Genomic DNA, 14,068 nt, shown 5'->3' with positions numbered 1-14,068 from the left:
GAGCAACTTAAATTCCACAGCATGCCATCTTTTCTATACTTTCTTTTGCCTGACATAATTATTTCTTTGGTAAAGTCATGATTGAAGGCTCAGGTTAAATGTTATCATGGCTTCCTTTTCTATATTCCCAAGGAGACCTGTGTTTCCTTCTAGCATTATAATAATTCATGGTAATTATCACATATATGTTTTAAGAATGGCTTCATATTAGTTATAATTATATTACTAAAATGAAACACCTGTTACCATTCACTGTGTGCATGACACCTTTATATATTTATTTATTTACTTTAAGATTTTATTTATTTATTTGACAGACAGAGATCACAAGTAGGCAGAGAGGCAGGCAGAGAGAGAGGAGGAAGCAGGCTCCCTGCTGAGCAGAGAGCCTGATGCAGGGCTCGATCCCAGGACCCTGGGATCATGACCTGAGCCGAAGGCAGAGGCTTTAATCCACTGAGCCACACAGGCACCCCTATCTATTTATTTTTAATGTATTTATTCCCACCCTCTTTAAAATATAAAATCCATTTGCACAAATATTTTGTCTTGCTTATGAAGATACTGCTTGATCATACAGTAGTCACCAGATTTCTTTAAATGTATTAATAAGTTTAATATGAGAATGTAAATGAGTGGGTAGGGCATGGGTCTCTACATTATTATTCATGAATTCCTGAGGGTTAGCACAGTATCTGTAACTTTACAGACTTGCAATAAGTGCTTGCTCAAAAATAAAATAATCTGAATCATGTACTATATATAAAGCTTGATATAGAAGATATATAACTGTTTATTCAGCAAGCCTTTCCTGTGCATGCCTATGATGAATTTCTCTGCTACTAGTAATCTATTTAACACAATCATATAGGTTTGACTCTCTTGAAATGGTTGGCTATTGTAGTTTTTGAAAAAGTATTGTGAAATTCTTAATACTCATCTGTGCTCTCAATTATAATACTTTGGGATATTTAGTGTTTAAGCATGAATATCCACATATCAAATGTAACATTTCTCTTTAGGAAGGGTCAGTCCTGGTTTGCTAAAAACCCCTAGAGAGGGCAATAATGACAGTTCCTTTATTTTGACAGTAAAAGTATTGGAACAAATACTCTTTCAGGTTTATGGAAGTATAATACAAATTCTAGTTGTCCCCTTAGTCATTAACTTGATCATGTAATCATGCCTTCAAGGCTGTGCTTAGAATAAGAAGGTAAGAATGGGAAAGAGAGTCTGCAGAGAGATTAGCAACACTTACAATGACCAATGTCTGGCAAGTCTGCATCAATAAAAGTTACTTCAGAAGTGGTATGTAATTCTTCAGGTTTTTGGGGGGGGGAAGGTGTGGTGGGATGGGGGTAATAGAGAATTTTCTCTCTGAAAATAACCTGCAGTGGGAATGATCCTCACATTACCTAGACTTGATCTCATGGATAATTGTCTTAATTATGCCAGAAAGTATATTTCTACTGTTGGCCATCACCACTTTTGTAGACATGAAAGTGCCTTTGTTGATAACTTCCAATACTGTGAGTACCTCACAGGCAGTGCAGAAAAGCTCTAAAAGCTTGATGAGAATTCTTGACAGTGAACATTTAATGGTGATGTGAGCTTAATAAGGAAGTAAGAACTCTCCTGAAAATTGGATTCTGGTATTTCAATCAATCAGTGGAGACCACAACACTTGTATCTTGAGCTCCAAAATGGAACATATTCTCCATACCAATGGACATTATCAGCGGAGAGATAAATAATTGATGTGAAGATTCTGTGAGGCTGATGACCAACTAAAGAGTAAAGATTCTCTTTTGTACAAAAATTTGAGGATTCACTTCCTATATTTCCAGGCATACATATTTTATGAGTAATGATATTATTTCCCCTCTTGTTTTCCTTTATATTTTCTATCCCTTTTTTCCTCTTTTCAATCTCTATTGTCAATAGGTCTGGATTTGAACAGCTGCTCTCTCAATTACCAAGTCTATGACCTTGAGCGAGTTATTTAATCTTTTTGAAACTACGTTTCTTTTTTTTTTTTTTTTTAACAGCAGAACTTTCAACTGATTTTGGTAATTTATCAAAACCAACTAGTGCCTGAGACCCTATTAGCTGCCCTTTCCAACCCTCTTCCATACCCTGACCACTCTTTTGTCCTTGCATGTTTATTAGACACAAGCACGTGCATGTGTGTTTGTATGTGGGGGTTGGGGGGATGTCTACACGGAGTAGCTTCTGTTTGTTGAGGTATGTGGGGGTGCGGGGGTGTCTACACAGGGTAGCTTCTGTTTGTTGAGAGCTAATGATATTTCAGGCACACTGCTAATATTTTTACATGGAGGATCTTACAGTATAATGAGAAATAACTTTATGGCTGATTAGTTTTAGTTTCAGATATATCATAAAAGCTACTCAAGGTCAGAGATGGAGTCGGAGTTTTGACTGGGGAACTAGACTTGCCTGCCCCTAATACCTTAGGTATTAATCTACCTTCTATCTCCCATTGTACTAGCTAGCCAAAATGAAAGCTTACAAACCAAAATGCAATTGAATATTATACTTTTACATAAATAGCCTAATAACTATAATATTTATTAGTTTTAAAGATAAAGCAACCACAGATTAACAAAGCCACTAATTTTTCCAAGTTCAAAAACTTGCAAGGAATTTTGGGCCAGACACAGATCTCGGCAATGGGTACACAGGGATGGAGAATGGGTGGTCTTTTTCCTAATGAAAGAAAGGGACACGTGTAACAACAAATACTGTGAGAACGGGTAATTTCATTGTGCATAGAATAATATTACTTTAGGTTGTAATTCCTCCTTCCTACAAGCTCTTAACCACTTCTGAGCTTCCTTGGCCTGTGACAACAAGAATGTGTACCTCATAGGGCCATCTGGAAAATTAAGTGAGCTAACATGTGGGACAACAGAAGCCATTATGCAAACATAGTACATTGTTGTAACTGAAACACAGGTTCACATGAGCATTTCATGGGAGCACAAAGGTATTGCAGACTGGCTTCCCTGGAGGCAGCCTACAAAATGGAGACAGACCCTCAGGATATTTACTAAAGGGTGTTTTGAGGATTTACACCTGTGGAGGGGCAAGAGCAGAGATAGGATCAGGCAGCAGTCCCTGAGCTGCCCTTCATCCCCAGGAGACCAAGCCCCTAAAACACCCCGGAGCTGCAGTGTTCTTTCAGAGTTGGGGTGAAGGGAACAGTTTTTACAACCCCATGTTCCCTACACATTTGATGCAAGCAGCCTCAGAAAGGAAGCATGAATTTGGACAAAGAAATTATTTAAACCAAGACAATCCCCTAATGAGTGCTGAAAGCTGACAGACATCTTAACTTAGCACTCCTGGAAGATGGGAGAATAATTTTAAATTCCAGACTGGAGGTCTGGATTGTGTATCAGAGAAGGGAAGGCATTTCAGTGCCCTGGTTAGGAGAGAAGTGTTAATAAAAGGCTACACATGAGAGGGGATATTTGATTTTGGGCTTAGACTTGATAAACTCTGAAACTCTACTGACACACGTGCACACAGAGTGAACCCCTTAAACAGCAGACATTTTATATGTTTGATCTCATACTGCTTAATACCGAAGAGAGAGCTGAGAGACGAATTGTTGCATTCGAGTAGTTTCTCTCTTGAGGAGGTAATTTCACCTGATAGGATGATAGCCTTTTATGATATATCTGTATTGTTTCTCTGATATCATTTAGACTTTGCAGGAGTGAAACGTAATGTGAAGGAAGTCTCCTTTAGCTCGTGAACATACTCAGAGGTCATTGATAAATACCAAATATAACCATTTTTAGAAAAGTTGGCACAACAGTGTATGTTTTTATTCAAGGGCAATGGCACAAATTTGCTCTTGTGTTGCCTTAACTACTTCTTGAGGTCTTATTTTTCTTCCAAACGACCCTCTAACAGACATTGTAAAAGTCCTGCCAACTTGTGGTTTGCAGAAGATAAGCTTTCAAAAGCACTTTCTAATACATGTTCCTCTCACAAACTTATCTTTACGAATGAATGGGTGGGATACGTGCGTATTATGACCTCCTGCTTTATGCGAAATTTTATTCCAAAGAAGCATCCATTCAACCTAACTTATCAATGCATTTTTTTTAAGATTTTATTTATTTATTTGACAGTGAGAGAGAGAGAGATCACAAGTAGGCACAGAGGTAGGCAGAGAGAGAGGCAGAAGCAGGCTCCTTGCTGAGCAGAGAGCCCAATGTGGGGCTCGATCCCAGGACCCTGAGATCATGACCTGAGCCGAAGGCAGAGGCTTAACCCACTGAGCCACCCGGGCATCCCTTATCAATGCATTCTTATACTAGTTTATAACTTTTCTATTTTTCACTGACCTGCCCATTTTCTAAGCACATTGGTGATAATGTGGAATTACTTCATTTACTTGAGGTTAGCCAACAGTCATTTCTCCCGGCACTTACTGCAAAAGAGAAACAGCTTCACTTCAATAAAAACCCTACACTTAACTGCTGTTAGACCTGAATTGTTCCTGATGTGGAGATTCCCTGTTTGAGTCACCAGAAATATTTAGTCACATAAGGAGACTTGGGACAAAGACCTCACCAAGCAGAGAGGAAATACATTTAAGATGTATTAAAACGCAAAAGATTACAGCTTTATTTGAGCAGAAGGAGCAATTTATATAAAGATGAATATTGACTTATATAAGTTGGAATAAATATTATCAATGCAATTATATTTACAGATTGGTATTCTGTGATGCCCTCCATGCTGGGGAGACTTTAAAGCTGTTTCCAGTTTATCCCAAGCCTATAAAAGACATAATATTCTTATATGACAAATACTATAGTTGCTGGTTTGAGCACTAACATATAAAGCACACAGCACACAGACATTTCAAATCCTAGGCATTTGACAACGGAGAGCTCAGAAAACAGAGAGACAGAGTCTTTTTGGCAACTTTTCTAAAGCCCCCAGTTAATATGTCATGAACTTTCAAGTCAAACACATGTAAGGTGGGTCTCAGCTCTACATTTTCTATCTCTGTGCAGACTGTTCCTTTCGACTAACCTGTTTCTAATTTGTGTTCTGATTACTTGCACTGACATTTTCTGTCACTGTCAACTGGAAACACAGAAGCTAGGCCTCCAATGGGATTTAAAGGCTCCACTGCAGCTGGGGTCCCATCAGTGTGGTCACAACTTCTGATGCCTGGAGATCTATGCACCAGTGTTAGTAAGATTGGCACTATTTAATTCTCTGAAGAAGTCACTAGTTCTATCCAATGGAAACACCATTTGCTTTTGCTGCTCAGAGTCATTAAAAAAACGCTGATTTTTGCATTTGGATTGTGTCCTGTAAGAAACTGAGTGAGGTCTCAAGAGAAGAAGGTAAGGACCAAAGGCATGATAGTACTCTTCACCAAGACATCAACCCGGAACCAAGCTGGACATGAAAGTTGGAGGAGGTCAGATGAATCAAGGCGTCCTTCATTTGACCTCTACACCATCTCTAGCAGCCTGTTCCAACAATCATCTCCACCTCAGATGAACCTCCTTAGGTTTCCAACAATTTAGCCTCTGGCAGTGGCCAAATATCAAGTAGATAACACTCACTGATAGGCAGCCAACCAGACTAGCTAATGCCCTCTAATTTTTACAACCAAGACTTCAACCAGGGCATACATAGCTAAAGAATCAGAAAATTGGTTGCTAAGGATCAAATAGTATAAAAATTTATCACTAGGTCTGTGAAGTACTCAATGAAGTAGGTTAGCTATTTCTTACAGTCCCTGTGTTCCTCGGACCAACAATGTATTTATGACTCAACTGCCAAATAATTTTTTTTCTAATGGCACTGTTCCCCTCTCAACTAAAGAGAAAAATGGTTCCTCTACGTTATTGATCTTTTAAGTAATGCATTGTAGTGTGATTGTTGGGGGTGAGGGGTTAAAGAAAGAAACAGGAAAGGAAAGTGATTTTTTAAGAAAAAATAATGTGGACTTTGAAGTTATACAGATCTGAGTTCTCCTCATCGTCAACTTGACAGAACAAAGATTTTACAGAGAGAGAAGCCTAAAAACCAGAGGTCATGTGTAGATGTCCATCACCATCTAGCTCCATGATTTTGGGTAAATTCTATCTCCTTTCCAAGCCCCATCTGTAATATTGAGATAATCATCACAACCAATTTATAGAGTTATTGTACGATCAGAGGGCTTATCTAAATAAATCAGCAGCTAGCATTTACACACTCAGGAAGGGGTTGCTAGGAATATCGCTACTCTGTAAGACAGTGGAGTGACCTTCTGCTATTTGGCCTTGTCCCGTAATATCTATGTGAAGCTCTTACTTAGGTTAAGCTGTATTGACTCAACTTTCAACATTATTATTTTTATGCCCTTTTTTGTCCCTAATCCAGGCCTGGATGATCAAACTGGTCAAATAAGCATGCTTACAACACCAGAAAAGCAGGTAAGATATGTATCCAGAAAGCTTACAGAACTCATGACCCCATCATGTTGTCTTCCCGAATGTGATGGTAACACCGTGTGGCAGCATTTCCTGCGAAGTCAAGGTCTCCCCAGAGAAGGTGTGCATCTCTACCCCAGGTTAGGAAAGAAAATCATATAAAGAAATGCTTTGGGGCTTCTTTCAAATTCTCTTTCACAATCTCTCTCTCTCTCTTTTAACTCTAGGAATACCCTAGCTCTGGGAAAATGACTATCCTAGGTGTAATAGGGATTAGATAACTCCTCATAGGAATTCTGTGTCCTACTTATAACCTGCAGGGGAAAAGGACGTATAAAGAAAATTATTATGGGGAGCACAGATAAAACCATTACGCCTTGACTTCGAAAAATTAAAATACAATCATAGTTCATAGATAATTACAGCACCATTAAGGTAATGAGTTAATTATTATATTAATTGGCCGGTTAATGAATTCCAATCTGGATTTTATAAAACTGAATTTAAATAGGGGAATAGTATGTTATGAATTTTCTCTAGATTATCTTTACATAAATACAATGTTTCTGGGGTGCCTGGGTAGCTCAGGTTGGTTAAGTGTCTGCCTTTTGCTCAGATCATGATCCCACGCTCCTGGGATCAAGGTTAGGCTCCCTGTTCAATGGGGAGCCTGCTTCTCCCTCTCCCCTGGCATACGCTCAATCTCATGCCCTCTCTCCCCTACATCCCCTCTTATAAATAAAAAAAACCTCTAAATTTTTTTTTTTTTTTAAGAGTCTCATGCTCTACCGACTGAGCTAGCCTGGCGCCTAATTTTTATTTTTTAATACAGTGTTTCCCCATGAATTCCTGATGACATATTTATTCCCCTTGACTAATACTTTGTAAACACTTAAATAAAAAAGCATAGCAGAGTGGGGTGAAGGAATGGGGTAACCAGGTGATGGGTACTAAGGAGGATATGTGTGGTGATGAGCACTGGGTGTTATACACAACTAATGAACCGTTGAACACGACATCAAAAACTAATGATGTACTATATGCTGGCCAGTTGAACATAATAATAATTAAAAAATAAATAAATAAAATAAATTACTGCATTAAAAAAAGAGAGAAAGCATAGTTAGACACCAATGATTATAGCAACTTTAAAGACTATAAAGGTGTAATTTGACATATTATGTCAGACTTGCTGTAACTAGATTTTTTTTTTTAAAGATTTTATTCACTTATTTGACAGACAGAGATCACAAGTAGGCAGAGAGGCAGGCAGAGAGAGAGGGAGGAAGCAGGCTCCCCGCTGAGCAGAAAGCCCGATGTGGGGCTCGATCCCAGGACCCTGGGACCATGACCTGAGCTGAAGGCAGAGGCCCCAACCCACAAAGCCACCCAGGTGCCCTGTAACTAGATTTTTATTTATCAAAATAAATAAGTAATTTTTGTCTTAATTCTCTTATTTTACATTTGTGGCCTTTGCATTCGTTTTGAGGTTGAAGCATACTCAGTTCTGCACGGAACCAGGCATTCTAGTACTTTTAACGCTTGTTCTCTTTTCGGGTGGTCTACCAGAAACTGAAACCGTGACTCCATCAATCCTGGGCTAACTCTGCCGGACGTCTGCATGATTTAGTATTCAGAGCATGGGCTAGGTAGTTTGAGAGCCTAAATTCCCATATAGTCTCTGCCTGTAGCATTGTGGAAAAACCACTTAACCTTCTTAAGCTTGTCTCCTCATTTATAAAAGTAGTATCTGCTGCTCAAGCAAGCAGAGCCTTTACCATAGTTACGGCCATTGAAGTTCACAGATTCCCAAGAAGGAAAGACTTGATTTGCTGAGGGAATCCATAGACAGACAGATAGCTATCTAGATAGATTTTTTTCCTTTTTGTTATCACAAAAATATGAATAGACATATCCAACCCTCATTTAAAAAGAAAAGGCTCTCTGAATAAGAAAGCATTAGTACTACAATATTCTATTATCCTCCATAGTATAATAAAAATGCATGTAGATCTAGATATGGATATAAATACATGTCTGGTCTTTGTCCCCTTTGTTCCCTGCACAGAACTTCACAAACCTTTGGAATTTCCAGTGATAGGGTGTCTTTGTTATGTAAATGAGGTGACTCCTTCCAGGGCCCAGAGAGAGCATCAGGATGAGGGCTGGGTAACAGGACAGCCAATCAAGTGGCTGGAGAGTTAGAGCTTTCAGATTGAACAGTTGGAGATGGAGTTTAATCCTGTGCCCAGTGATGCCATCAGTCATATCTACGTAATGAAACTTTGGTAAAAACTCAAACAATGAGGCTCAGAAAGCTTCTCGGTCAGTGACCATACTGATGCAGAGACTCGGGGCAGTGGCCAGCCTCATTCCACAAGGAGAGAAAACCCTGCTTTCAGGACCCTTCCAGGCCTTGCCACTGTGGGTTTCTTCCTCTGACTATTCATCTGACTTCGCTATAATAAAATAGCAATTGTAGGTACCACTGACCCTATAAAAACATGGGTTTGAACTGCATGGGTCCACTTAGACATCAATTTTTTTTTCATAACTACAGTACTGTATTATAAATGTTATTAAAAAAATCATAAGGAAGAGAATATACATCTTTTTTCTAGCTTACTTTATTCTAAGAATACAATCTATAATATATATAACATAAAAAACACATATTAATTGACTACTTAGGCTATTGGTGAGGCTTAAGGGAAACAGGCTATTGATAATTAAGTTTTTGTGGATAAAAAGTTACATACAGATTTTTGACTTCATGGTGGGGCTGTCAGTGGCTCTAATTTCCACATTGTTCAAGGATCAACTCAACAGCAATGAGTCCTGAGTTCTGTGAGATATTCTAACAAATTATCAAACCAGGTGAGACACTGCAGATACTCCAAAATGTGTAGCCAAGCTGGGCAAGAAATGTAGGTTGCTTGCTATCACCCAACGCTTGAGGACAGTGTGTGAAGTGGGCACAGTCTTGTGCAATGGCACCCCTAATCTATGGGGTCATAGTTAACTGTGGTTAGTTAGTGTCAGAACTGAAATAAATTGTAGGGCACCTCGTTGTCAGAGCACTGGTGATAGAATTCAGCATCCTACAATCCTTCACAAGTAGGAGGGACAAAACAACAAAGGGAAAGAAGAAAAAAATACCCCAAGATATAATACAGATCTTGGAACCTCGTCAAGTTCCAGTACCAATGAAGCAATCAGTTCATGGAACTAGTTATCGTAGCTCAATAAAAGGAAGAACAAACTATTTAAAGACACTAATAGTTACCTGTTAAAGAGATGCTGGTTGTGTACACATAATGTTAACTCTGGAGCCTCAGTGATTCCTTATTCATAAAGTTTGAAGTTTGGAACAGGCCCCTAAGTTTGAACGAAGCCAACTTAAACCACTGTGACCTGATACACGGAAAGTACACACAACAAGCTTATGTTGCATGTTAGATCCTTAACAAATGGTTCTTCCTTTCTTCCTTCTCCCTGCCCCCCACATTGTAAAACCCAAATTTCTCTTATCCTGATGTTTCCGAGTGTTCAGAATACTGTGCTTGATACTCTCAGGTGATCAGCTCACGTTCTCAGCGTTGAGAGGCACTACACGTGGCCGACATTCTAATCCCATCTGCGCCACTACGAGTATCCATGACCTCTCTTCTCCAGAAAACTTCACATTCAACACTTGTTGAGCTACTCAATCAACGCGACACAGAGTATTCCGTCAGGCAACAAAAAAATTAACGAGAACCTGAAATCTCTGTGATGACAGAAGAGCACATTCTTTCCTCAGAAGCTCACTGATTTCAAATAGGGACACCAAGGAAATATAAGACTTACATGGCATATATGCAAAGGTTATATAACAGATTCTTAATACACAGGAGTAAAAGAGCTTTCTAAAAACTCACTGAATCCTATCCAAAGTGTTCAGAAGAATCTCTGTACAGAGATTCTGGAATAGCTTCTCCAGAATAAATAAGTTAAACATAAATTCTGAAACAATTACTAAGCTGTACCTTTTTTTTTTTTCTGTTGGTCTTGCTTTTGTTGGTAACTTTTTGTAATGCTGTTTTTTAGCTCAGAATTCAATAGTTATTGTCTTAAGAATCATGCTAACTCAAAATTAAAGATAACAATTTGTTCTCAGTTTAGAGAACCTTAAGTGTTTTACTATCCTGTTGTAATTTACTTTTCCCATAAGATACCAGAGTTTTAGGGGTGCCTGGGTGGTGGACTCGGTGAAGTTTCCAACTCTTGGTTTCAGCTCAGGCCCTGATCTCAGGGTCCTGAGATTGAGCTCCTTGCTCATTGCAGAGACTGCTTAGGTTTCTCTCTTCCTCTGTCCCTGCCTCTCCCTTTTTACTCACTTGCTCCCTCTTTCTCTAAAAAAAAATATATATATATATATACACACACACACATATAAAAGGGGCACCTGGGTGGCTCAGTTGGTTAAGTGTTTGCCTTCAGCCCAGGTCATAATCCTGGAGTCCTGGGATCGAGCCCTGCATCAGGCTCCCTGCTCAGTCAGGAGCCTGATTCTCCCTCTCCCTCAGCTCCTCTGCCTGGCTCGTGCTCTCCCTCTCTCTCAAACAAATAAATCAAGTCTTAAAAAAAAAAAAAAAAAAAAGAGATACCACAGAGTTTTAGAAATACTAATGGTTCTTAAAACACATGTCTAGATGCACGACTTAATTTTCCATATCTACAAGGTAAAATTAGAGAGAAATAAGTGGTTACTCTAACACTCACCCCTAGATGTGTAGTGCCTTCAAGAAGATTGGACAGAACACAATTTAGGTAGCACACACCACGCAAAGACAAAGGATGGTCTTTCACAGCCTGAAAATTTTATATCATTCTTACTGTATAATGGCATCACTGCAAAATCAAATATACGTATTTACCTATTTTTCATTTGCACTCAAGAGAAGTCATTCGGTATATGCGGAGAGCTTAATAGCAAGGAGGGAAAGGTCTTTCTGAGCACAAAGACATCCAGTACATCAGATAAAACATTAAAAGTCCCAAGAGGCCCGGCAGGGATAACACATTCTTCCAATACCTGCTCCTAAGCCACGAGCAACTGGGCTACCCATGTGACATGTTCACTGAGGGAGGTTTTGTGCTTCATCCCTACTGCGAGAGAGAACTCCTCTGTGGGCCTTTCTTCCACTTCCAGGGTTCAGCAGTGGAGAAGAAGGAGTGAGTGGTGCAGAGGTTACGTGAGCAATGCTTTCTCTAAAGTTTGGAAATTGGGAATGTTACATTATTTTCAGGATCACTGCCCCTCTACACTCCCTGATACCGTTCTGAGTCGTAGCACCAATTTCCTCAGAATTTAGGACACTCTGTGACTTCTCACACTGAATCAACTACTGCAAATGGGCACCAAGAGGTTTGACAATCTTTCTGGAAGTCAGACCCAGGGAAATAAATTGGAAGACAACCTTTCTTTAAACTACTCGGCAAGTGGCCGTCAGGCCTTTTTTCTCTCGTTTTTGCAGCCGCTCCAAGAAACTTAAGAAAGAGAGGCGGCCCAGAGCACCCTCCCTGCCACAAACACTGAGAAAGAGACACAGAGGTAATAGTTTCTGTCACAGAACAGAACAGTCTGGGATGGCTTTTCCGCAGGAGTTACAAAAGTGAGGCTAACACACTCAGTGTGAGCTCCCGACTGCGGCCGCCGTGAAGATACAGAAAAGCTCATGAACACTCACGTTCCGGGCACGGCGGCCACTCCAGGCGCCACAGGGAGGAGACGCCGCGTGTGTCTTCAGTGGCCCCATAGGTAAGAGCGGAACGGGAGAGAGGTCCTCGCTCCCGCTGGGTGGGTGACTTCAGGTGACCCCTGCAGGCACGCATGTTCGGCATCAATGAGAGCTAGCTGACTCACCTGCTCCAGGCTTCTGCTGCGGTGTCTATCGTAGATTTTTTTTTTTTTTTTAGAGGATTTAAATTTCTTCTGCCTGGCTATACTGCCTATTTGTTAACTGACTTAAGTACAGTTTTTGAATACTCTGAGTCATTTCTAATTAGTGACCTAAAAGTGAGTGTAAACACTAAGAACACAAGTCCTGAAGAGTTACTTTTCTAGCCAGCTGGCCCACTCCCCACTCCACGACCAGACCTTTGACCTCTTGCTTTTGCCTCTTTTAAGTCCGATTTTTAATCTCTGTCAGCTGTGGGAACTGTTCCTGAACTTCCCTCCCAGAAGGCCATGATTTAATCAGAACTGGTATGCTCTGGTTATATCAGAGAATCAACACCCTGTTGGAATTCCTGTAGGAGTTTGTTGGAAATGGAAATTCTATGGTCCCAGGCCATTCCCGAGTCAGGGATTCAAGGGCGCAGGGCACAGCAATCTGGCTTTCCACGAGCTTTCCAGGTGATAGTGGGGAGAACAATTATGGTATACAAATTCTCCTATTTGAATCAGCCTTTCTTCCTGAATCCAATTACATTACCTCGCTGGTATTAGCCCTTCCTCATGGGGGCATTGATTAGGACCTGCAGAGAGTGTTAGCAGATGCCACTAAGCTGGGCCAGGGGTGGGGTATGATCATAAAACAAAAGAATAAGCACACACAGTCATCCCTAATTAGAAACTATACACATAATGACAAGTAGAAATGAGACCCTCAATCCAAGACACTAACATTTATGTTAGGGGATAATAGAGTCCTATGTTGGGGTTGGAAATACAAGGATGGTAGGGAGGAAGAGGGAGAAAAGAGAAAGAAAGAAGAAAGGAAGAAAGGGATGAAAGAGGGAAGAGAAAGGAAGGGAGGATGGTACCCAAGTTCACTTTTCTACCTTTCTCTTTTACATTTGTACCCAGAGCTCATCAGTCTAGTCAGAAGGATCCAAAACAGAATCTAGAGGAATCATTGTTCTAAGAGACAGCTGTGTTGATGGAGGCAGCAGAGGGAGACTAAGAGGGAAGAGACTTAGAAGGGTGGCCAGTGAAAAGGTGAGTGTAGTTTGCGTGAAAACTAGAAGTCCTGATGTTTCACCCGAATCACAGCTCAGCTAGTGGCTGCTTATGTCCTTGGATTAGTTGGCCTCAGTGTAGGCACAGCATCATCAAGTGGATGGCCTTGGTCCCCTCCCGTGCGCAAGTTAAAGACTCGGTAACCCAAAGAGACAACATAACAGATAACGTTTACATTTCATATAACTCTTCTCTAATTATAACAAAATAATTACACCACATCTCAAGCCCTTTCCATCTGCCATTATGGGTGTTGTGAAAAAGAGAAAGTAGTGTTCTCTCCAATGTTACCTTGACAACTCATATTTTTGTAGAACTACTCTTGTAATACGGTAAAAAGAAGGTGGACTTTGGGATGCAAAGAGGAGTGATCAAAATGCGATTCTTCCCACAGAACAGCCCTGTGACACAGCAAGTGCCTTTACCCATTTTTGCCATAATTTATTCATCTGCAAAATGGGGTAACTTCTTGGGAAAGTAAGTGAGGAAAAGTGCATTCATTTAGTGTGTGGTGGCCCAGAAGTCTCCGAGATGGGAATGAACTTGTAGGTTTTGCTGTCTTTTGAGCCTTTCTGGCTCAAAAACA

At 40.2% G+C, this 14,068-nt stretch overlaps 1 long non-coding RNA gene across 2 annotated transcripts in view; it reads right to left on the bottom strand.

Annotated features, from left to right (window-relative positions):
• LOC309853866 overlaps positions 1 to 12,370 on the bottom strand; it is a 354,063-nt gene extending 341,693 nt beyond the window's left edge. For both annotated transcript variants that reach the window (XR_014306015.1, XR_014306016.1), the window contains exon 1: positions 12,209 to 12,370. This is a non-coding gene — a long non-coding RNA (uncharacterized lncRNA). The remainder of the gene's footprint in view (positions 1 to 12,208) is intronic.
• Positions 12,371 to 14,068: the final 1,698 nt, after the last annotated feature.

The sequence above is a fragment of the Mustela nivalis genome, assembly GCF_964662115.1.
Source record: "Mustela nivalis genome assembly, chromosome: 18".
NCBI classification, from domain to species: domain Eukaryota; kingdom Metazoa; phylum Chordata; class Mammalia; order Carnivora; family Mustelidae; genus Mustela; species Mustela nivalis.
The sequence above is the reverse complement of the archived record's forward strand: the minus strand, read 5'-3'. Positions and strand labels throughout refer to the sequence as shown.